General features: G+C 42.1%; 1 long non-coding RNA gene across 2 annotated transcripts; it reads right to left on the bottom strand.

Annotated features, from left to right (window-relative positions):
• Nucleotides 1-289: 289 nt before the first annotated feature.
• Nucleotides 290-23,446, bottom strand: LOC107309831. 2 transcript variants are annotated; one of them, XR_004306149.1, is made up of 4 exons: nt 22,769-23,446; nt 22,557-22,643; nt 4,790-4,877; nt 290-506 (listed from the first exon to the last, which is right to left on the bottom strand). It is a non-coding gene; the product is annotated as an uncharacterized LOC107309831 (long non-coding RNA). The 2 variants fall into 2 exon arrangements; XR_001553349.2 differs by lacking the exon at nt 290-506 and adding an exon at nt 3,371-4,387.
• Nucleotides 23,447-23,918: the final 472 nt, after the last annotated feature.

The raw sequence follows: 23,918 nt of genomic DNA, 5'->3' as shown, positions 1-23,918 counted from the left end.
TCCAGATTTCCAATGGAAATATAAAACAAAGACGAGCACATCCCCTTGGGGACTGCACCTATCTTGGATTAGATTTTCTCTGATGTTTTTGCATCATATTACCAATGGCTTCAGGGAAGTGAAACAGCAGTTTTCTTTCTTGAGAACAAAAGCTTGCAGAGTTAAAAAAAAAAAAAAAAGTTAATATATTTAAAACACTTCTGCCCGCTGTTCTTTTTATTACTCCAAGAATTCTGGAGAGAAAAAAATGGTATCTTGTTGTATTATTTTATTATCTATGCTAATGAAATTCACATTTAAGACTGCAGCCTGAAACTGCTATAAAGGAGAATGATTTCTAAATGAGCGCTTACTGTCTCTCATGGATGATGTTTAACTGGTAGCACTCTGATGACACAGAGCCAGCTCAATAGTCCACTGGAATCATCAAATATGGAATAATACATATTTAAGTCCACAGGTTTTGGAAGGATACAATAGACACACACGTATAACATCTGTAAACTCTGGGGAAAAAAAAAAAAAAAAATTTGAAGAGCTGAGAGAAGATTCTTCTACCCTATGTCTCAGTTCTGACTTCCTCCCTCTGAATGAGTAGTTTTCTCATTCTCAGCTCTAACTGATGTTGAGTCAGTTTTAAAAGCGGCCAAAAGAGCAAAACCTAAAGCACTGACGCATCCCTCCAAACATAGTGGATCAGCACTGAAGAAGGGAACAACATCAAATCAATCTGGAAGTATGGGGCCTGTTTAGATCCAAGGGAAGCACTCTGTTTTTGCTTTGTTTAATCTTGTTTAATATCAGATTACTATTATTAAACTAGTTAATAATTTAGAAATCCTCATGTATTGATAAATAATTTAAGAATGTGAGCTTTGTCATCTTTGGTCAACACAGATCAAAAAAGCAATTTGCTAAGCAGTAATTCTTTGCTGTTCTATGTGGGGGAAAAAAGTACAAATGTTACACACTTCAGGTTGGAAGATATTAACATAATGTCACGGTTTTATGACTTCTGGTTATCAGTATTCCACATCATATCACAGAATCACTGAATGACCCGGGTTGGAAGGGACCTCAAGGATCATGTAGTTCTAACTCCCCTGCCTGGCAGGGCCACCAAACATACACCTTTACTAGATCAGGTTGCCCAGTGCCCTGTCCAACCTGGTCTTGAACACCTCCAAGGATGGGGCATCCACAACATCCCTGGGCAGCCTGTTCCAGGACCTAACCACTCTCCTAGTGAAGAACTTCCCCCTAACATCCAACCTAAATCTTCCCTCTTCTAACTTAAAACCATTTCCCCGTGTCCTGCTATTGTCAGCCCTTTTGAAGAGTTTACTCCCCTCCTGGGTGTAAGTTCCCTTCAGGTATTGAAAGGCTGCAATGAGGTCACCCCTCAACCTTCTTTTCTCCAGGCTGAACAAGCCTAGCTCCCTCAGCCTGTCTTTACAGGGGAGGTGCTCCAGCCCCCTGATCATCTTTGTGGCCCTCTTCTGGACCCTTTCCAATAGCTCTATGTCTTTTTTGTACTGAGGGCTCCGTACCTGGACACAGTACTCCAGGTGGGGCCTCACAAGAGCAGAGTAGAGAGGGACAATCACCTCCCTATCCCTGCTGACCACCCCTCTCCTGATGGAGCCCAGGATCCCATTTGCTTTCCAGGCTGCCAGAGCGCACTGCTGGCTCATGTTGAGTTTTTTGTCCATCAAGACCCCCAGGTCTTTCTCTGCCGAGCTGCTCTCAAGGACCACTCCTCCCAGCCTGTACAGGTGCCTGGGGTTCTTCCAGCCCAAGTGCAAAACCTTGCACTTTGCCGTGTTGAACCTCATTAGGTTCACCTGAGCCCAGCTTTCCAGCCTGTCGAGGTCCCTCTGAATGGCATCCGTTCCCTCCGCCATATCGACTGCACCACTCAGCTTGGTGTCATCAGCAAACTTGCTGAGGGTGCACTCCATTCCCTCATCGATGTCATTAATAAAGATGTTAAAGAGCACCGGCCCCAAAACAGATCCCTGGGGGACACCGCTTGTTACCAGCCTCCACCTGGACATAGAGCCATTGACCATCACCCTCTGTCTGCGGCCTTTCAACCAATTGCTTATCCATCGAGTTGTTCACCCATCACATCCACTTCCCTCCAATTTGGAGATGAGGATGTGATGGGGGACCATGTCAAAGGCCTTGCTCAGGTCCAGGTAAATGACATTGGTTGCCTTCCCTTCATCCACCAACGCCGTCACTCCATCATAGAAGGCCACAAGATTAGTTAAGCATGACCTTCCCCTGGTGAAGCCGTGCTGGCTGTCATGGATCACGTGCTCGTTCTTTATGTGATCAAGCATGTTGTCCAGGATGATCTGTTCCATGATCTTCCCAGGCACGGAGGTGAGACTCACCGGCCTGTAGTTCCCTGGGTCCTCCCTGCTCCCCTTCTTGTATATGAGAGTGACGTGAGCCTTCCTCCAGTCATCTGGGACCTCACCTGGCAGCCACAACTTCTCAAATATGATGGAGAGCGGCTCTGCAACCACCCTTACCCTTGAAAGGCTTTAGGTAGGCAGGAATCTCCAGTAAGATACCCTTGCCTACACTGCCAACCCTTAAATAGGGTCTGGGAGGAGGTGGATCCTGGCTCCACCCCTTCTAGTCACTCAAGAACTTGCATGCAGTTGAGGTCCTCTGGGCTGGCCCTGCCATCGTATCAAGCACTCAATCACTGTTTCAGGCTGTGACTTAGCATTTCTGCTATGTTTTCCCAAGATTATTCTGCTGGCAGTCTCAGAAATATTGCCGGCATCTTCTCCATTAACCCAAAAAGTATTAAATTAATCTGTATACTAGTTCTAAATAAATAAATAAACAGACTGCATTCTTACATTTTAACAGGAATTCTACCACCAAAACCTCAGCCTTGGATATGGGGAGAGCAGGCTACTCATGGAACTAGTAAGTATGGCCCCTGTGTAACTGCTTTTGAATGCACTGGGGTCTGGTCACTTTTTAAGCACCACCTCCTAAGAGCATAGGAATAGGCAGTTCCAGAACATGGGAAGTCTAACAGGCATGGCAGGTCAGCTTGGTTGAACAGAGATATTCTGCCAGTACTTAGGTAAAAGACCAAAGAGAATGGCTGTTGGAAGCAAGGTCAGGAGACATAGGAAGACTACAGAAATGCTGTTCACCTTTGTAGGGAGCCTGTGTGGCCAAAGCTCAGTTAGAGATGAAGCAGCCAGTACTGTAAGGAACAATAAAATGATTTTTTAAAATACGTTAACAACAAAAGGAGGACCAGAGAGAACATTGGTTTATTACTTGATGAGAACAGTCATCTTACAGAGACAAGTCAAAGACATTTAATGCCTTCCTTGTCTTCTACTCTGATGAAGTGCTCTGGTACCTCACAGTAGCCTTCTGGACAAAGTGTCCAGCATATGGCTAGACAAAACATACTGCAGTGGGTGAGTAATTGGCAGATGGCTTGAGCCTAAAGGGTTGTAGTAAATGGATTTGCATGAGATTGGCAGCTGGTCACTAGGCAAAGGTCCCCAGGGCTCCATTTTAGGGATAGCTCACTTTAGAGTTTTCATAAATGACTGGATGTAGGACTAGAATGTGTTCTGAGCAAGTTTGCTGATAATACTAAACTGGGAGGAGCTGCTGACTCCATTGAGGGTGGAGAGGCCTTGCAGAGAGATCTAGACAAATTAGAGAGTTGGGCAATCACCAACCACATGGAGTTTAACAAGAGCAAATGCTGGGTTCTTCATCCAGGAAGGGGCAACCTTGGCAGTACATATGGACTGGAGGATGAGATGCTTGAGAGCAGCCCTACTGAAATAGATTTTGGAGTCTTGGTCAACAGCAAGTGAACATGAGTTTGCCCAAAAAGCAAAGAAAGCCATCAGGGCACTTCAAGCATGACACTGTCTGAGTGATGCGACTGCTGCTCTACACTGCACTGGTGTGGCCTCACCTTGAGCACTGGGTACAGTTTTGGGTGCCACAGTACAGAAATGACATTAAAATAAAAAAAGCATCCAGAGGAGGGCTACAACGATGATGAAGGGTCTAAAGGAAAAGAAGTATGAGGAATGGCTGAAATCCAATGGAGTGGAGACCTATGACTTCCTCACAAGGGGTAGTGGAGCAGCAGGCACTGATCTCTCTCTTTCAACGAGTGATAGAATCCGAGGGAATGGTGTGAAGTTGTGATGGGGGAGGTTCAGGCTGGATATCAGAAAAAGGTTCTTCACTGAGAGTGTGGTTGTGCACTGGAACAGCCACCCCAGGGAAGTAGGTCATGGCACCAGGCTTCCTGGAGTTCAATAACGTCTGGATTGCTCTCAGACATATGGTCTGATTTTTCAGCAGCCTGAGAATCCTGTGGAACCAGGAGTCTATGATCCCTATGGGTCCCTTCCAACTCACACTGTTCTATCATTCTATAGCATTTCATTGTGAAGATATCAACTAAAGACACTTAATCACATTCCTTCAAGTAATTCAAACAAACTAGAATGGAAATACAACATCAGTTACCCTCTAAAAAGATGCTATGGAATACCTTCCTGGTATTTGCAATTTACTTAGCTTTCTTTAAAAGGCTTAACAAAAGCAGAACTGGCATAAATCTTATTTCTGCAACTGAAGGAAATAATTTGGGAATGACAAGGAGTAAGAAACTGAAACATAACAGACTTGAAGGTAGTGCTTAGACTGGCATGATGGAAGATAATTGCCAAGAATACAGCTATGTGTTTATTTCTCTTTAAGTTATGCTTACCTTTTGGTAAGTTTTAGTCTCTGAGGTTGCTCTTGAGGCAAGCCAACACCATTATTTCCATATTTCCACCTTCAGTTCACAGGCTGACCTGCAGAGAAGGGAGGAGCAGAAAGGGACAGAAACATTTCTTTAAGTTTGCTGCTAAGATACAACACTTCAGATGTGCTACTTCCTTGGCAATAACAGGAAGTATTGCCTTGTTCAGTTACTTCCCTTCTTCCTTATGAATGGACAAACTGCAATCAGAACAAACTCACTAATTAGCTAAAGGAATTGATTCAACCATCAGGCTGTAGAGGGCAAAGGATGTGCTGTCCACTCAGCCAGAGAGCAAGCTTGTTAGAGACCAAAGAGAAAAAATGCACAACGAGCAACAAGAAACTAAACAAAAATGCCACTCAAAAAGCTGCAGCAGCTACAGTTCTGTTGTTCCACTGTCCAGGAGCAAAGACTTTAACCCCACCCACTGCAGAAAGCAAATGGCATTACAAAACATAACAGATTAAAAATTACTGGAAAAAAAGACATCTTAGGGCTCTGGAGATGGTGAAAATTTCAATCAGTATGTGTCAGTCAAGATATCAGATAATCTTCTGCTGAGCTGAGCAACTAGTCGTCCATAATATACACAGGTCATTATTTGAGTAGAACACTTGTTGCAAAGTAAATCAAAGAAGCAGGAGAAAAATTAAATTTCATATCTGACATTTAACAAGCATCAGCACCAGTAACATAAGCACAGGTACTAAAAACATTTGTAAATACCAATACAGAAACGTAGCCATCCTATTACTGTACTGATATTCCTAGATTTATATCCATGAAACTTGGAACCGTCAAGTAATAAAGACCTTAGCAGCGCTTCTCTAAAGTAACATGAAACTTTGCTTGCTTCTTATAAAGTTCTTTTTAAGAACATCTAAAGTTCAATTTAAGAGCAGCACAGTCCTGCTCTGCATTAGTTGCTCTTCATTTTTCAGAAATGCCTGTATGTTTCTGTACAATCAATAAGTAAACAGAGGTTTGGTTAATTAATATTATCATGATGGAAAGATAATCCATAATAAATGGAAATGCTCACTGATGTTGAAGGCTTGCAGTAAAACTCCACAAAGGAGCAATCTCCAGAGAGAGATCCTTCCTTAGTGGCAGTCAGTCCTTAAATGGAATCTTCCTGGCTCTACCCCTTCCAGTAACACAGCTGAATCGCCTTCACCTGTGCTCCTGTGGCTGACTCATTACTTGCCTCAGGTGGTCAATCAGAGGTTCAGGCCCTGATCAAGAGTTCCCATACAGTTTGTATGCAGAATCATATGGATGGCTGCAAATGTGCGTGTGTATATCTATCTAGTAAACATGTTATTAACTTATATGTATGTATTATAACTAGATCTATATATAATAAAACACTGCTACCTGAATTTAATACGATATCCAAAAAACTATCCAGAAGGAACCAGAGTCTTCACTGCGGTACTGCTAACATTAGACCTCTGAGAGGAATTCACATCAATTAACCTGAGACCTCAGCTTCCTTCTACTGGTCTTTGCTCCCTTCATAGTCCATGAAGAGAAATATGCACTTGCAGGGGATCCCTTTTCAGGTAAACATCATATGTAGACCTGATTATTCCCTCCATGAAAGAGCCCATATCTCCCTGAGTTAGCTGGAGATGACAACGGAGCTACCACCTCAAATAATCACTGTGAGCACCTATGTAGGATGTGACAAATTCTGCACTAGGGTCAGTAGCTGAAGGACTGTGCTTGCACAACAGAAAGCAAAACAAACCAGAGCTGAGAATTAAATATTTAAACTTTACTTTGGTATGAGCTCTTGAAGCTCAGTATCTCAAACTAGAACATGCTTTTTTTAATCTTGTCTTTCTTCATCTGAAAAACAGGAGATAACAGTTCTACTGCATCTCATATTTTGAATATCAGTTTCAACCTCTGTAAAATGCTCACCCAGTTCTTGTTCCCATAACAGCCCACAAGTGAGACTGCAACAAAGTTGCCTGGGGTCCCACATCACTTGGGGAAATAAATAATGGATGCTAGAACTGCAAGAAATCACAGAAGAGTGACATTAATAGAACAACAGATAGGCAAACTGACCTCTTAAATTCCTTTATTAAACATAGTGCACTGCATATAATACAATGGATTTATACCTTTATGTACATATGATTTCTGTCTTCTTCTGCAGTACATCATGGTTTCTATAATGAAGATACAATTCTAAGAGCATGAGAGGAATCCTATCAATGGCAGTCACTGACTGAACAACCACCTACAAGTAAATATAGAAAAAAAGCTGCATTTATGTATACTTCACATCTTCAGATATAAATAAAAGCCAATTGATCATTACCAAAAACAAAACATAAGCAATATTCCTCCCCTTACATATGCAGAGAGGTTATAGAATCACAGATTCACAGAATCATAGGGGTTGGAAGGGACCTCCAGAGATCAAGTCCAACCCCCCTGCCAAATCAGGTTCTCTACACCAGGTCACACAGGTAGGCATCCAGGCAGGTCTTGAATAACTCCAGAGAAGGAGACTCCACAACCCCCCTGGGCAGCCTGCTTCAGTGCTCCATCACCCTCACTCTAAAGAGGTTCTTGCACACATTAATGTGGAACTTCCTATGCTCCAGTTTCTGTCTGTTTCCCCTTGTCCTGTCTCCACGCACTGCTGAAAAGAGTCTGGCCTCCCCACTCTGCCCCCCACACCTCAGATATTTATAGACCTGAACCAGGTCCCCTCTCAATCTTCTTTTCTCAAGGCTAAACAGACCCAGTTCACATCTCCTCACAGGGGAGATGCTCCAGGCCCTTCACCATCTTAGTGGCCCTCCGCTGGACTCTTTCCAAGAAATCCCTGTCTTTTTTGTACTGGGGAGCCCAGAACTGGACACAAAACTCCAGATGAGGCCTCACCAGGGCAGAGTAGAGGGGGAGGATCACCTCCCTCGACCTGCTGGACACGCTCTTTTTAATACACCCCAGTATGCCATTGGCTTTTTTGGCTACAAGGGCACACTGCTGGCTCATGGCCAACCTGTCGTCCACCAGGACGCCCAGATCTCTCTCAGAAGATCTCCTCTCCAGCAGGTCATCCCCCAACCTGTACTGGTGCATGCAATTATTCCTCCCTAGGCACAAGACTCCACACTTGCTTTTGTTAAACCGCCCAGTTCTCCAGCCTGTCCAGGTCTCACTGAATGGCAGCTGAATGGCAGGCGTGTCAGCCAATCCTCCCAATTTCGTATCATCAGCAAACTTGCTGAGGGTGGCCACTATCTCCTCCTCAAGGTCATTAATGAAGATGCTGAACAAGACTGGACCCAGCACTGACCCCTGGGCAACACTGCTAGTTACAGGTCTCCAACCAGACCCTGCACTGCCAATGACGACCCTCTGACTGCCAGTCAGCCAGTTCTCAACCCACCTCACTGTCCACTCATCTATCCCACACTTCCTCAGCTTTCTTATAAGGATGTAATGGGAGACAGTATCAAATGCCTTGCTGAAATCAAGGTAGACTACGCCCACTGCTCTCCCCCCATGGTTAACCCCCAAGGTTATCAGTATTGGCCTTATTTCTAGGTTTCATTTTTCAGCATCAGCATAGGGATGTATTGCTGTGTTGAAAGTGTTCCCCTACAGCATGCCCATGTGCTGTAGGACATTGTACAAGCATGAATGGAAACAGCACAGCTCTCTGACTTGAAACTAGAAAAACAGAGAACATTAGAACAAAAATCAAGACTGATACTATTGAAGTTTTCATACGTGCTGGTATGCACTCACCTTCAATTTTCTCTGAGTCATCTTCTCTTAAGTTCAAGACTTGGACAAAGCTGATTTGCTTGCTCAACTCTGGGCATTCTTATCTTAGGCCAACTCCAATGACGAGTTTTTTCTGTAACTGAATTTAATCTCTACTATGAAAAGCATGAATCTTACTTCAAACTCAACATGACCCTCTGTGGCACGTTGCAATGTATAACATCAGGCCTCACTAGGTTATATGCAGCTGCTCCTTGCCACTTTTCCCTTTGAATTATATACTATAAGATAAAAATAAATGGAACATGTTAAAAAGCACGTAGCTAAGTTGACAGGACACAAATGTATGAGATCATGTAGGATTTTTGAAAGGATGACTGAAAGAGAACTCTTTTCAAGCATCTGGTTGCTATGATAAAAAGTGATTTTCTCTGTTCACTTGCTGTGGATATGATCTCATCTCAGGTAGTTTAAGAAATTGTTTCTGAAATGTAATCATGTTAGAAAACATGCACACTCATATCTGGAGATTCTGGAAACATGGTCTGGGTTTCCTGTGAAGCGTGGTTGGAAAATTCAAGGACAGCATTGTGTTTTCCATGCAGTCATATGGAGAGGCAGCCCTGCTTGTTATCTGTCAGTAAGAGTCCTCCAGGGTCAATCCCTGGGCCATCTTTCTCATGTCTTTTCTGTCCATGCAGCTTGCATTTCTAACTCATGCACAACTTTCCCAAAGCCAGGTGAAACCAAGAGACAACTCAACTGACATTACCCAGCAAAATTTGAGGTTTCCAGTGGTGGAGCTCTGTTCTGGGCTAATCAAGTCCCAGTAATTTCATTAGGACTTCAGGGTGCAAGAACGAAACATTAACTAAAGGTAGAGCACCTTGAAAAACAATGTTCTACAGATTATGCCTCAAAATGTTGTAAGGTGCTAGTGCCAATACTTCCATTAGGGTGGATGACTCATTTCTAAGCCAGACACCTCTTGGCTAGCTGGCTATAGCTTCCTCATAGGAAATAATTTACCACTGGGCTTCCTTCAGCAGATGTTCATCATCTTGTCCAAGATCCCAGCAGAAAAGTAGTAGTAATAATAATATCCAACCTCCAGATAGGACTATGTTATTATACGATGTTATAAAAGTCTTGAAGAAATACTTTCAATATTAAGATCACAATATTAAAAATTCTGCACATGTACAATTGCTAGTGTGACTAGGCTCTTACCACCAAAATACAAATGCTACTGGATGAAATCACCTATACAGAAGAGTATTTCAAATTACAAGCACTGAAGAATGCACAGAAAGAACTATAGGATGTGTTTAAAACCAGACAGCAATAGCACACTGGGTTTTTTTTCCTCTCAGTTTGTCCTTTAACACTCACACTTTAATAAAACACAAAGCTAAACACTGCATTGTGCAAGAAAGGTCTTCAGCAGTACGCCAGGTATTTCCCATCTGAAAATAAGGGCAACTTTCCGTATTTAAGGGTATATGTGTCCCACTCAGCCTTGCCATAGTTAGGCTTTGTCTATATTAGGGAAATTCCATATGTTGTAGTCAACTCTACAAATTGCAACTATTAAACAAAAGTGATATCAAGGACTGGTTCTTCAACTTAGTCAAAAATAACATTTAAGGGTATCTTTATTCTACAGAAATGCAGATGCATTTTCAGTTGCATGAACTGAGATCATCTACAATGGCCAGATTCTGTTGCATCTGGAATAAGACTAATTCTCTGACACTGAACTCTGAATTTCTGTTTTGTTGAACTGTTTAAATATTCTTTCTAGTATAAATTTGAGATTGGCATGCGGGTACTGTGGATTACTGTGCAAAGTCCCAGCTGCAGTGAGTACTGTGTAACTGACTCACTCAGGAAGAAAAGGAAAACTTGGTAAAACACTTCATTCATTTATAAAACATGAGCTAAATTCTCATCTCCACCAGTGAGCAGCAAGAAATTCAATTCAGACAGCCAGGTAGGAAGAAAAGAGAGTTTTGCCACTCGTAGAAACAATAAACCAAGAAATAATCTATTTGATTTATCATTTCCTAGCAAGATACAAAGCAAAGAATCACTGTGTGTTTTGTAACTACAGATACTCTCATATTAACTTATAAAAATAAAAAATGCAGGAAAAAGGACAATCAGAGTCTGTCTGTATATATATATACATTATATATATATACATTATACACACACACACACACATTCCTTATGTATATATATATACATACATATTCCTTATGTATATATATATATATATAAGGAATAACTAGTCATTTCCCTGTTTTTAAATCTCCCAGGTTTCTATCTTAGTCTTTCAACCATATCCCCTTCATTAAAAGAAGACTGGAAGAAAACTACCAACAAAAGATCAAAGTAGTCAGAGTTATAAATACATTTTTGTCCTCTGTTCTACTTAGAGACATACAATCCATCAAGTATTAAACAACGTAATTCCACTGAGATGAAACAACCTGGACAAGTTTCTTTTAAATAGGAAATACTGTGAAGCATAATACAGACTGAAGCAATGAAGTTCACTACAGTGGTGATTTTTAGATCCCAACTCTACAGCCAGTTTGTGATCGATGAGTTGTGATGTTTGTGATATGCTGAGTTTTTCTTGATAACTACATAAACCTCAAATCATGGTACAAAGAACTGAGACTATATTTCAAGAACTACTGGAGGTGCAAATCAGCAAGAAAATATTTAGGTTGCTTCTTTTCTAATACTTACATACACTTTTGATTGAGGATACAGGTTCCTTGTAAAGAGTGCTACTGCCAAAGACCGCCCCTCATGTGAATCAGCTGTTACATCTAGCAGTATTCAACTGCTTGTGGCTGTGCTCCAAGTCCCAAAGATAATTTTTAAGTTATGAAGTAGCTCACTTACTAAGTCTCTGCAAATGAAGATAAGCTTCTTTCATAGCTCTTGTGTCATAGACTCATTCTATCAAAATGGGTTGTGAAATATTTACAAACTTATATGCTCATGCACACATCTCTGCAGGTACTTAAGCCAGGTTGGAATTGGGCATGATTTTCATCTGTGACAAAGACATTCATATTCCACAGTGATAGTATGGAGTTTCCAAGTATAAGATGATGATAAAGTTACTACTCCACATGGGAAAATATCAAAACACTGGGGTTTCCCTGATACCAAACAGAAAATGTCAACAGGATACAGATGGAAAGGCAGCATCCCAGTTACAAATGATTCTGTTGTCCGATCAGTTTTTGGTTAGTTATTTTAAATCAGATATTAATTTAACAATTCCTTCAAACACTTCTCAGTTCACTAGCCAAAATTAACATCCTTGCAAGCCAGCACTCCAGCCATCCCCATGCCTACAGCAAGCATCACCTCATCCAGATGTCCCCTGCCAAGAGCAAGCATAATATGTGTGGAATACACATTGTATTTACCTTAGTTTAATAATTAGTCTTTTGTATGACAGTGACCACATCTCAAACATTAATAGCCTCCACTGTGTGATCACCAATATCAGACACAGCTGCTCTATAATGAATCTCATAAAAATACTCAATCAGTGATGGAGAGGGCCTCTGAGATGCATACAATGAGTTTCAGATGTTTGCTGAGCCCTCAGAGGTAGGCTGCTGTTCACACAAGGGAAACTCAACCAGGTGTTTGCAGTTTCATGCCTGCTGCATAAGTAATGTAACCCATATAAAAGGAAATATTTTTTTTTTCCTCCCTCAGAGCTATTCATTCAGAGGAAGCAGAACAAATTGGAAGATAAAGAAGTGTTTTTGGAAACAAAATCTTGACCAACAAGGGTGAAGTTCACCTTAGTATTATGGCATCCAACAAGAAAATGCTAGAAGATTTTTTGGTTGGGGATGACTTTAAGTGTTTCGGGGGTACAAGATATACAAAGAATGCATTAATATAGAATCTGAATGTTGAAAAATAGATGTTTGACTTTGTGACTGACATACTTAGTCTTTCACCAAATTCATTGAACTGTCTCCCATCTTGCAGACAGTAACTTAAATGTGAATACACATATCTAAACTTCCACCCTGTAGCCTCGGTGTCTGAAGTTATGCTTCTTATTATAGTTTTCTTCTTAAATGCTTCATTTTATTGAAATACAGTGTACAAAATCCTGACTGCTTGTAGTAGCAGTACGGTTATAGTACATGTTGGTCCTTCTATGCTATTTATAATGCAAGGAGTGAGTGAGGGTGAGGCACATTTGGGCAGGGATCTAGAAAGTTTCATAGCTGGTTTCACCAGTGTCCCCTTCCAAGAACTAGAACTATACTATCTGAAAAGAAGCTATGTTGCAGTCCCATGCTCTAATTTCATAATGCTTTCAAATCATACACCATCATGCGTACCTTTAACACAAGCATTCTTTCCTCTAAATGCTACTGTTCCTATGCTTACTCCACCACTCTGACAAGGAATTTTATTTCTTTACCTAGTAGATCTGTATCACTGGATTCATAATCCATGCTTCTAGATATGATACTCAGTATAACTGGCATACCACTTACCTCATTACTTGCACCTGCAAAATGAGGCCACTACAAAGAAGTTCTTGCTCACATGAAAACTACCACTACTCACAATGGGAAAAACAAAACACAACAAAAACCACTACCACCAGAATGACCAAACCACAAAAAGAAAATTGATGAGAGGTAATTATCTTCTTTGTTCCCATTTGCAAATCAGAACAGCTCGGTATGTGAAATTATCTATGTCCAGAGATAGGTGAGGATGTAACACTGGAAGAAAAAAGGAAGTTAAACAATTCTTTGGGTGTCAAAGGTATAGCTGTGCAGCGGGGACCTCTGTTGGATTCAAATGTATGCATCTCAAGCTACATTCAGAGGCTTTGGCAGAGTGGCCAGAGAGGAGAACAGTGGGGACATCAGCTCCTCAGATTCCTGGTTCAGCTCCAGAGTAGCATGAGGCCTAGGGACAGCCTTAACTTGTGGCAACTGGATACCATTGCTGAGGCACTATTTGCCATATTGTGGCAGCTGGGAGAAGCCAAACGGAACCACTGCTTCCCCCTGCTCTGGGATAAATGGGGTCACAGAATCACAGAATCACAGAATCACAGAATTACCCGGGTTGGAAGGGACCTCAAGGATCATGTAGTTCCAACCCCCCTGCCTAGCAGGGCCACCAGACATACGCCTTTACTAGATCAGGTTGCCCAGGGCCCCGTCCAACCTGGTCTTGAACACCTCCAAGGACGGGGCATCCACAACCTCACTGGCAGCCTGTTCCAGAACCTACCACTCTTCTAGTAAAGAACTGTCCCATAACATCCACCTAAAGGTCTGTCGGCGCTGCGCTGTCGAAACGGGTTAAAGAAAGACCATTGTTGCCCGTAGTCCTGGCTATTTAGTGCGGAGCCTTTGCGAAGAGTTTAGACTACCCTCCTGGAGTAGGTTCCGCGTGCGAGGTGGATGTTGAAAGGCTGGCAATGAGGTCACCCTCAGACGCTTTCTGCGTGTCTCCGAGGGGGAGATGAACACGCCCAGACTGCCTCAGGCCTGTCCGTCAGTAGGGAGGTGCTGCAGCCGCGCCTGATCATGCTTTAGTGGCCCTCGGGCTTGGGGACGCCTGTTCCAAATCTCCAGTATTCGTTTTTTGTGAGGGCTGAGGGCTGCCGGACGACGGTGGACACAGTAACTCCAGGATGGGGCCTACGAGAGCAGAGTGAGAGAGGAGCGATCACGTCCCGTAGGTCCCTGCTGAACACGCCCTCTCCGGAGTGGAGGGGGGGCCGCCCGCGGAGGGGGATGCCCATGTGTGTTTCCGGTGGCCGAGAGCTCAGGCTGCTGGCGAGAGGTGTGTAGGTTTCTGGCAGTGGGCTATCAGGACCCTAGGTCTTTTTCTGCCGAGCTGCTCTGCGAAGGGACGAACTGTCCGCAGGGCCTGTGACAGGTTGCTGGGTTGCTTCGGCCCAGTGCGCAACACCTCTCACTTTGCCGTGATTGACCTCATTCAGGTTCACCCGAGCCACAGCTTTCCAGCCTGTCAAAGGTCCTTCTGAATGGCAATCCGTTCCCTCTACTGTATCGACTGCACCTCAACTCAGCTTGAGTGTCATCAGCAACTTCTGGGGTGCACTCCATTCCCTCAATCGATGTTCACTAATTAAATGATGTTACAAGAGCACGGCCCAAAACAGAGAACCCTTGAGGGACCACCGCTCTTACGGCCTCCACCTGACATAGAAAGACCACTTGACCATCCACCCTCTGTCTGCGGCTTTCAACCAATTGCTTATCCAATCTAGTTGTCCACCCATCACACATCACCTCCCTCCCAATTTGGCAGATGAGGCATGTTGATGGGACCATGTTCAAGCCTTCCTCAGGTCCAGGTTAAATGACATTGGTTGCTTCCCTTCATCCACACAAGCCGTCTCCCAATCATAGAAGGCCACACAGATAGTATAAGCAATTGACCTTCCCCTGGTGAAGCGCCGTGCTGGCTGTCTGCGATCACATGCTCGTTCTTTATATGTGTTCAAGCATGCTTGTCCAGGAGGAATTGCTTCCATTTAATCTGCTCCCAGGCACAGGAGGGTGGAGAGCTGGCACCGGCCTGGAGTGCCCCGGGTCCTCGCCGTGCTCCACGTGTTCTTTCGGTAAGAGTGGGTGATGTGACCCTTCCTGCGCAATCGAGTCCGGGACGCGTGCACGGCTGAGCGGAGCCACGGACTGGGTCTCAAGATATGATGAGAGCGCGTGCGAGCGAAGCCACCTCAGGCAAGCTTCCCTTCAGGACCCTGGGATGCACGCCATCTGGCCCATAGACTGGTGAGTACGTGCAGTTCGGAGGTCTTGAAGGAGGCACTCTCGGACTTGCTCTACCCTTACAGTGGGGAGGGATTTACCTCCTTGGTCCCCACATAGAGGTATGGGGGTGCAAGACTTAGGGACGTGAAAAAGACTAGAATCCTGGCCACCAGTGAAGTCAGTGCTAGTGCTGGCCCCCCTGGGGGCATATATAGCTCCTGCACTGAGTGCTGCGAGGCATCTTACACAGCCTGCAAAGGGTTTGGTGCTATCTGCCTCCAAATGTGTGTCTGCACACATCCTCCAGTATCCAGAGTGACCAGATCCTCAGCCTCCTCTGAAGAAAAATCCCCTCCAGACTGGCCCTGTTGAGATCTCCCCTGTGGTTAACCCTGCCCACAAGGTTAAATACTCTTACAAATTATGCTGAGAGTCAGACCTTTGCACCAAGCCCATCATTCCAGCACTGCTGTGGTAGCAGCTGGCAGGATGCCCTCCCATAGCATGCCCTGGGAGACAGCAGCTCCCAAGGTCACGTCCTGGATGAAGTACTGCAGATTTGAGAGATAAATGCTGCAAAAGCATCTGGTTTCAATAAATCTAGAAACAGGGCCAAGTTTGGTCTGCACAAGCTTATTCCAGGTACAGCTGTGACGTCTTATCTCAGCAGCATCTCAGCCTTCATACCCTTGCGCTAAAAGTCAAATAAATAACTGCATACACCTTTGGCTTATGTGGCAACCTTTTAAAAACACATTAATATACTGTCTTCCCAGATGAGCCAGTAAGAATTACTAAGATTATGAATGATAGGGAAGAATAAATCACACTGTGATGCTCTGAACATCCTTTTTAAGCTCTTTTGTTTGTATTATAGGATCCAGAGGAGGTTGTTTTCTGAAACACCATTGTCAAAATAAGGGGGAAATTTCCATCCAGCTATCACATGTGAAAACAGTTTTTTCTATATAATTTAGTCTGGTCCACCTAATCAGTCCACCTTTCCAAAAAGGTGAGAGCCAGACATAAAAACAACTTTATTTGTGGCTTCAGATGTACTTAGCAATACTACGGATTAGCTTTAACCATTAGGTATTGCCAGATTTAAAAACCACTACCCCTTTCATAAACTCAGATCATAAACCTTCAACTGGTTCATAAATTTGTGTATTTCATGGATGCAAAACCAAGAAATATAAGTTTAATATATTCTTACACTTGGTGGCTGCATAAGAACACATGTATTCTCTGTACGATTAAAATCTACACAAAGGCAGTCTGGAGGCAGCTGTTTGGACTGAGCACAAAAATCAGGTGATGTTTTCATTTCTTGTTTTCCTCCTCAGAGGTCACTTGTACAATGACCATGATGAGCCAAATTAACTTTTATCTCATTATTCATCTCAATCCTATTTGGTGTTTGCTAGCTTTCACAGACCCTGATGCTTGTTTTACATAAGATGTGTGAAAATTTGAAACACAGAATATATTTGTAGCCAAAGATGTTATTTTATTGTGAAGCAAATGAATCCTCAAATTCACTAGCCATCAGTCAGTCTGCATCTTGTGGTCTAAGGCTGCAAAGGCAGATGCTAAATCTAACTGCTGTGACATGAAACTTTGGGTATTACTCAGCACAAAAGCTACACAGAGAAAATCTGAGCATCACATGTGCACCATACCCAGCTCCAAAAACCAGCACAGTCATTAACCCTTGCTTTGCTCCACTGTCCTGGCTATGGTCATAAACTCATCAGAGCTGGGCATGGGGTTATTGGGCCCTGTCTTGCTACCCATGCCTCTCCAAGTGGGAGAGGCTGTGACCATCTAGCACTAGCAGGTAAAATAGGGGAAAAAGATTCTGGTTGAAAAATAATGCAGGGCAAGGATGGGCTTGCCTCATTAGTACAACGAACAACTTACTACGCAATACTATAATGAGATGTTGCTGACAGATTGGTTTGGCACTGCTGAACCTCAGGCACTCTCTGTCTCTCCTGTGCTTTTTGTTCTACTCCTTCTCAAGATTTCCTTTTTGAGAAGTGAGAGGAGAATGGCACAGAGGTGCAGGAAGAGGGTGGTGCACCATATCCACCCTTTGCTAGGACAAATGTCATCAGTGGGAAGGCTGGGTGCAGTAACTTGGGAATATGGCAGGACTGAGCTGCAGTGCATAGTTGTGCACAGGGAACACTGAAATCAAAACAGAAAAGTCACACAGACTTCCCAGTACCAGTACTAGGGCAGATGAACTAGGACAGATGAAGCAATGGGCAGCTCCTCTGTGGGAACTCTGCTGAATTAGACCAGTCAACACTGTTCACCAGGAAAACATGTGCTCCATGCAAAAGGCAGGATGCTGCCACGATTTCCATTGGTACAATCAAAAGGGTTTCTAAACAAAAACAGGTAATGACAGGATACATTGCACCAGAATAATTTATCAGCATCTTTAGAATTACAAAAGGGGGAATGGTTAAATTAAATTACATTTCAATGCTTTTTTCTGATCTGACAGAGTATCATGAATATTATAATCAGACTGATAATTTGGATATCTTAGCAGAAGTACACAGCCCCCCAAAAATGTTAGATTGTATCAGCATGGAAATTCCACTAACAGGAAATTTCAAAGATTTCCAGACAGATCCTTAACTGCTTCTGTGGCAGTTATGGTGCCTCCTTCTAAAAGATTATGCTTTGTTATTTAATTTTTAAATAAGATCTCCACTAACAATTAACAAAGACTCCTGTCTGAAACAATGATCTCACTTGAGTGTTAGGTAGGAGGAGATAATAATTTTGCACAGTGACAGACTTGGTAGACAAAGGGTGGCAGCTTCACCATCTCACAGATCCTCAATCAAACTAATTTACAGTGTCACAGGCAGCAGGATCCCACAGATGCAAAACACAACCTTGACTGGGCGTTTGGTGACCCAGCCCATCCTCAACAGATTTACTTGAACAACACTACTGATGACAGGAAGGTACAAACACAGTATTCAAAACAGCTACTGTTTAACTAAACTAAGTTATTAATTCAACAACCCACTCACTCATCAGAATGACTAAAAGCAAAGATACCACACCAGCTAGGATCCCTGTAAGTTACAGGGTAGTTCTGCTAGAGATAAATTTCTTACTTCTGTTATAAAAGGTAGCAGATATGGGAAGATTTTCAGAGTTTCATTCTTAAGTATTAATAACTATAAAGTGAGTGGGACAGAATACAGCAGGAGAGTGAAGCCAAGTCCTCAAAGTAGACATTTTTTCCAGACCACAGATGACATCTCAACTCTCCTTGTCCACAGATTTTAATAAGCATTCTGGCTTGAACTGCCACTGCTGCTGTTGCATATTTCTGCCAATTTTTTTGAGCGAATTTTACTCCATTTTTGGTCTCCCAAAATCATACTTGCTTCAGTTTGAGTTTTACTGGGATAGGAAGTGAATGAAAATCCTGAGCAAGGACTTTGGAATGTGGCTGAGATATTGTATGTCTTTGTGTGTGCATTTATTCATTTTTAAACATTATTATTTATGCTCTCTGGAAGCAAGAGAAAAAAAAGAGGGGATGTACTATGGGTTAGTTTAACAAAATAACAATGATTTGCATTGCTACTGACAACTATCTTCTTGTTGAGATGTGCCAGATGGTGAACTTGGAACAGTCAGCAGAAGAAAATGCGACCCAGGTTCAGGGAGCCTCACAAAGGAGGATTTGAAAACTAGAACTCCACATAAATATACAGTCCAGAAGCAGATCTCACTTTAATTGAAGAGGTGGCTATGGGTAACATGCAGTGCATTGAATGTGCCTTAAGGTCTCTGTTCTATTATTTGCCTCTGTTCAGCTTCTGAAAAGAGGGAGGAAAATTCTCTTCTGAATATATATACAGTGAATTTTGAAGGAGATGCTGACTTAACACAGAACTCAGTTTAATAAATACAACCACATATCACAACATGCAGGAACCTATAGCAGAGTTCAAGTTCAGCGTTTTGGGGAAAGAGTCAGTATCCTGGTTATACATGCTGCCAAAGCAAGTATTTTCCAATCCTAGGTGCTACCTGGCGAGATTTTACATCTGCACATTTTAAGAGTGGTAAGCATCACCCAAGCAGCCTTGCTGGGACAGCTATGGCACAGAGACAAATCTGAGCCTGGCCTGAGATTCAGATTCTTTTTTTTTTTTTTTTTCTTAACAGGTTCAACATGAAAAGAACTACAATGTGACATACTGATGTCCCATAACTCTGGCATCTAAATTGTCATCTGGGAGTTCTCTATTCCCCCTAACAGTGAGAGACTGATATAATACTTGGTTGAGTCACCTCATCTTAAGATGCATGTCTAAAACACACTGGATAAACACCACCATTTAGGATACAAATCTTTCCTCACTACACTCAATGCTCAAAAGCTGAACCCCAGCATTCAGCTGAGATCTGAGTGTGCCTAAACAGATGCATCATATAATCCTAGGCATCCTACAGTGTCCCATGTGGCTTTATACTGCCTTTCCAGAAGGGCACAGGTCTCTTACAAGATCCTTTTAGAAGACAATTTATATTTGCCAGTCCTGTCCAAATGTCGTGAACAACTTGGTAACATCTACAGTGATGCCAGGTATCTAAATTACTAGTAGTGGAGAAATTACCAGGTAAAGAAAAATTTATTTTGTGTTATTAAAATTTGTTTGCCTTCCAAAAATAAAAAATAATAAATAAATAAATAAATAAATAAATAAACAAACAGCAAGACATCTCAGAGCAAAGGTCTATTGAACACTTTAGCTGTCTCCAAATCTGGCAGAAAAATGTATGCTTAGGGAAGAGGAAGAATGAGAAAAGTATATACAAAACTTCCCATTAGCAATCTCCTACTCTGCAACTATTTACAGATCAGAAGCTCTAGATTAAGATGAGGTGCCTGTGTACTTAATAATCCTCATCACTTTTCTCTTCCAATAATATGTTCAGTTTGCTCTTGAATTCATACTTATTTTTACCAAAAACAAAAGCAAGAAAAGATAGATATCCTGCCTTTGCCTATCACTTAGCTGTACAGACATGCATCCAAAAATGAAGTCAAGTTCATGCCATCATTGTTGGCACACTGAAAGATAAACAAGAGTGACAGAACAAAATTAATTTTGAAGTATCTTCAACTAAAAATTGTGCTGAGGTGGGATATAAGTAAGGCTCCTAAGTGTATACTCATTCCCAGATGACCCCATGAAGGCAGATGCAGAAGGCCAAAGACTGTGTTTAGCATAATTAATTCTTAGTCATGAAAATACTGTTCATGTCAATTCTGAAGTAGTGTAAAGAATTATATGAAGATTTTTTTCATCTGCATTGAATAACAAAAAGAGGTTTTTGTTCTACAGACAGAAAATAAGATTTCTTCAATCTGTATGCCTACTTGCTCATCTGTTAGTAAAAAAACACACCTTCAAAGTCATTTTTCAGCATTAACCACTATGCTTGTACATTCCGTTTCTCTTAATTTCTCATTGATCCAAATTTTAAAACGCATTCTTCCAAATCTCATCCACAATTACCAATTTTACAATCATACATCTGTCTTTATTTTTATTTTTTTTATTTTTTGGTAGGCTATATAAATAGCCTAGCACTTAAAGTTAGATTTGAAAATATTTGGGAAAAGTATCTTTCATGGAATACAAATACATGTTTGTAGTAACAGAAATATAAATACTGAGATAGGCAAAGATATTTGTATGAAAATTCTACACAGAAAGTACATTTAAATGAAAGGTGGGAGAACAAGTCAGCGCTATCGGAGGAATGGCAATTATTTCAAAACCACATGTAATAAAATAAGGAAATTTCTAACAATGCTGACAACAAGCTGTAGAAAAGTCCAAAGTTAGAGAAACTAAGCAACCTTGGCTCTGCCTGGCAATGATACAAAGGGTTTTGATATAACCAAACGACAGAATTCAAACAGTCAGGAATATGAATAACTGCCAGAGAAGATAGTAAATTAATTACCTAGGCAGAACAGTAACATAGGAGTCACACTAGGAAAATGATATTTAGCTCTTGCTTTGAGATAGAAGATACGTAACTAAATTACAGCACCTCTTCTGAGGCTGCTATTGCTTATAGTATCAGAAACTTCATTTTAAACATTGTCAGGCCAGACTGTGAGGTACTGAACAGCTGTGCAAAGCCAAAATAATTCCTCTGGCACCTCTGGACTTACTCTTTGAACTCCCAGGGACATAAAAAAGGGTGAGACATGCACATGGGGCCTCCCAGGGGACAAGGTTTTGGTTCTGTGATGCTGAGCATAGTGAGAAGAGCATCAATACAAACTGGAGAGACTTCGGTGGATATTTTCCTTAGTTTACAAAGTTCAGGAGAGGTCTCTGAGGAAGAGGAGGATGACATAATGTCATAGTTTAAAAAGTGAACCTACAAAGACATAGTAGGAAACTACACACTAGTCAGTTTGACATGAGTTGTGAGCAAAAGCCCCTGAAATTCTTTTAAGAGTCAAAAGGGAGAACATTTGGAAAAGTATAGATTAACAGAAAGTAACCAGCCTGCCTTCAGGAAGAGAAGGTCACCACGGCTCACTAGTAGAGGGGAATTCTTCACGGATATTACTGCTGGGCTAGGCAAGGGTATATGGAACGCCACTGCTAGGGCTGGGAGTTCCTCAAAGGTATCTGACAAAATCTGCAGAGGTAATTAATGGGCAAGGCATGGAGTTTATGGAACTGGAGCAGACTCAGCACATTTGTATTGAATATGGGCTAATGGAGAGATTACAAAAGATTACCTAAAATGGAAAACTTTAAAGCCACGAAGTAAGAGAGGGCTACACAGCACTGCAGGAACACAAAGTGTCTTGAAGAAAAAGAAAAAAAAGAAAAAAAAAAGAAAAAAATAATAAAAAAGAAAGGCTTCTTACTGATTCAGCAGATGGCAAATTTATCTTATTGCTTTCCTTACAATACTCAGCAATGATATGGGACAGCATTGAGTTGCCAAGGATTTCAAAGCTGTTGGCAAATAAGGCCCTCAGCGCACTGTAAGTCAGGTAAGGATATCTATGGCCTTTTTTAAAGAGAGAAAGCAGAAGAACCACAATATTAATAGCTTACCCAAGCTCACACCTCCTTCTTCAGCTGTCTGGCATGTCAGCAGTGCTTGCAGGAGAAAGGCAAAACCTGGCAGTGTGATCTAGGCATCTAAATCAAAGTGAAATTATTTTTTCAGTTCTCTGTTCTAAAAGAAAAAATGCTTCAAATTTTGGGGGCAGATCGCTTGAGATGAGGCAATTATGCTCATGGGGGATTTTTCCATTGAAACCCACCTCTGTCCTCTCTGGGGATGAGGCCTAGAGAGGCCCACAGCATAGGGGCTCTCAGGCTCCCAAGGAAGGAGCAGGGTGACTTCTTCCAGGGAATACCTTTGCACCACGATGGTTTTCAAAAATCACTACTGCTTATCATCCAGTACAAATATATTACGTTCACCTGAGGATTTAAAGACGTAGATGGAAATAATGCCACAGTGAAATTCCACCTCAGCAAATTCCCAGTCAGGAAAGTTAACTGAATGCCACTCATGGCTCTCAAAGATGTCCTAATGGAAGGCCCACATATGCTTACTGCTATTGTCACCATATTGCTGATAGAAAACTTACTCCCTTTGGTTTCACTAGCAGCCTTCTGATGTTACTGAATACCTGTATTCCCTGTTGTTGTCACATGGGCCTGGCTCTGCTAGCCATGGCAGTGCTGGTGAGGAAGCACTATGGCCCAGCCAGCAAGATCCTTCTCATGGAGAGGCTGGGTGGCAAAAGCCCTTCTGTTCACTGGGAAAGACTGAGATCCCTGAGCACTGCTCTACTACCAGCAAGCCAAGCAGCTCTGTCCTGGGCAGGGCAAGGCTGTGGACACTCTACCACCCAGAGGGCTGAACCTCCCCTCCAAGCAATGTATTATAAAGCCATGGATTTCACTTAGAAACCTTTTCCAGGAGTCTCCAGCTGGAACTATAAAGACCAGGACTTTCCTCTGTCTGCCTGTGGGTTTTGAAGCCTCTTTTTCCCTTCCTTTTCTGGTGCTTCTTTGCTCTGTCTTACACATTCTAATTAGCTTTCCTGGAGGAGTTTTACAAGACAAAGATAATAGTAAGCAGTTGTTTGTCTTCAAAAAAAAGCAAAGCAAAACAAAACAATAGTATTCACAAGGTATGAGATTCATATCTGAACCATTATTTGCAGGACAAGAGGACAGAAATGCTCTGGGCAGTCAAGCAGAGAACTTTAAAAGGAATCCATCTGAAATGTAATAAAACAAATATTTGGAGGGATTTTTGAGAAATTCAAGTGTATACCCCCCACACCTTTTTTATTTGCTTTACCAGTTTTTGATGAGGCAGCTATGTTCTCCTAGTGACTGACAAAACCCACTTTTATACCAATTTTTAATAAGGATCTTATGTGGCTGCAAGACTGT

The sequence above is a fragment of the Coturnix japonica genome, chromosome 2 (assembly GCF_001577835.2).
Source record: "Coturnix japonica isolate 7356 chromosome 2, Coturnix japonica 2.1, whole genome shotgun sequence".
Lineage (NCBI taxonomy): Eukaryota > Metazoa > Chordata > Aves > Galliformes > Phasianidae > Coturnix > Coturnix japonica.
Note: the sequence above shows the minus strand (reverse complement) of the source record. Positions and strands in the feature narration are given on the sequence as shown.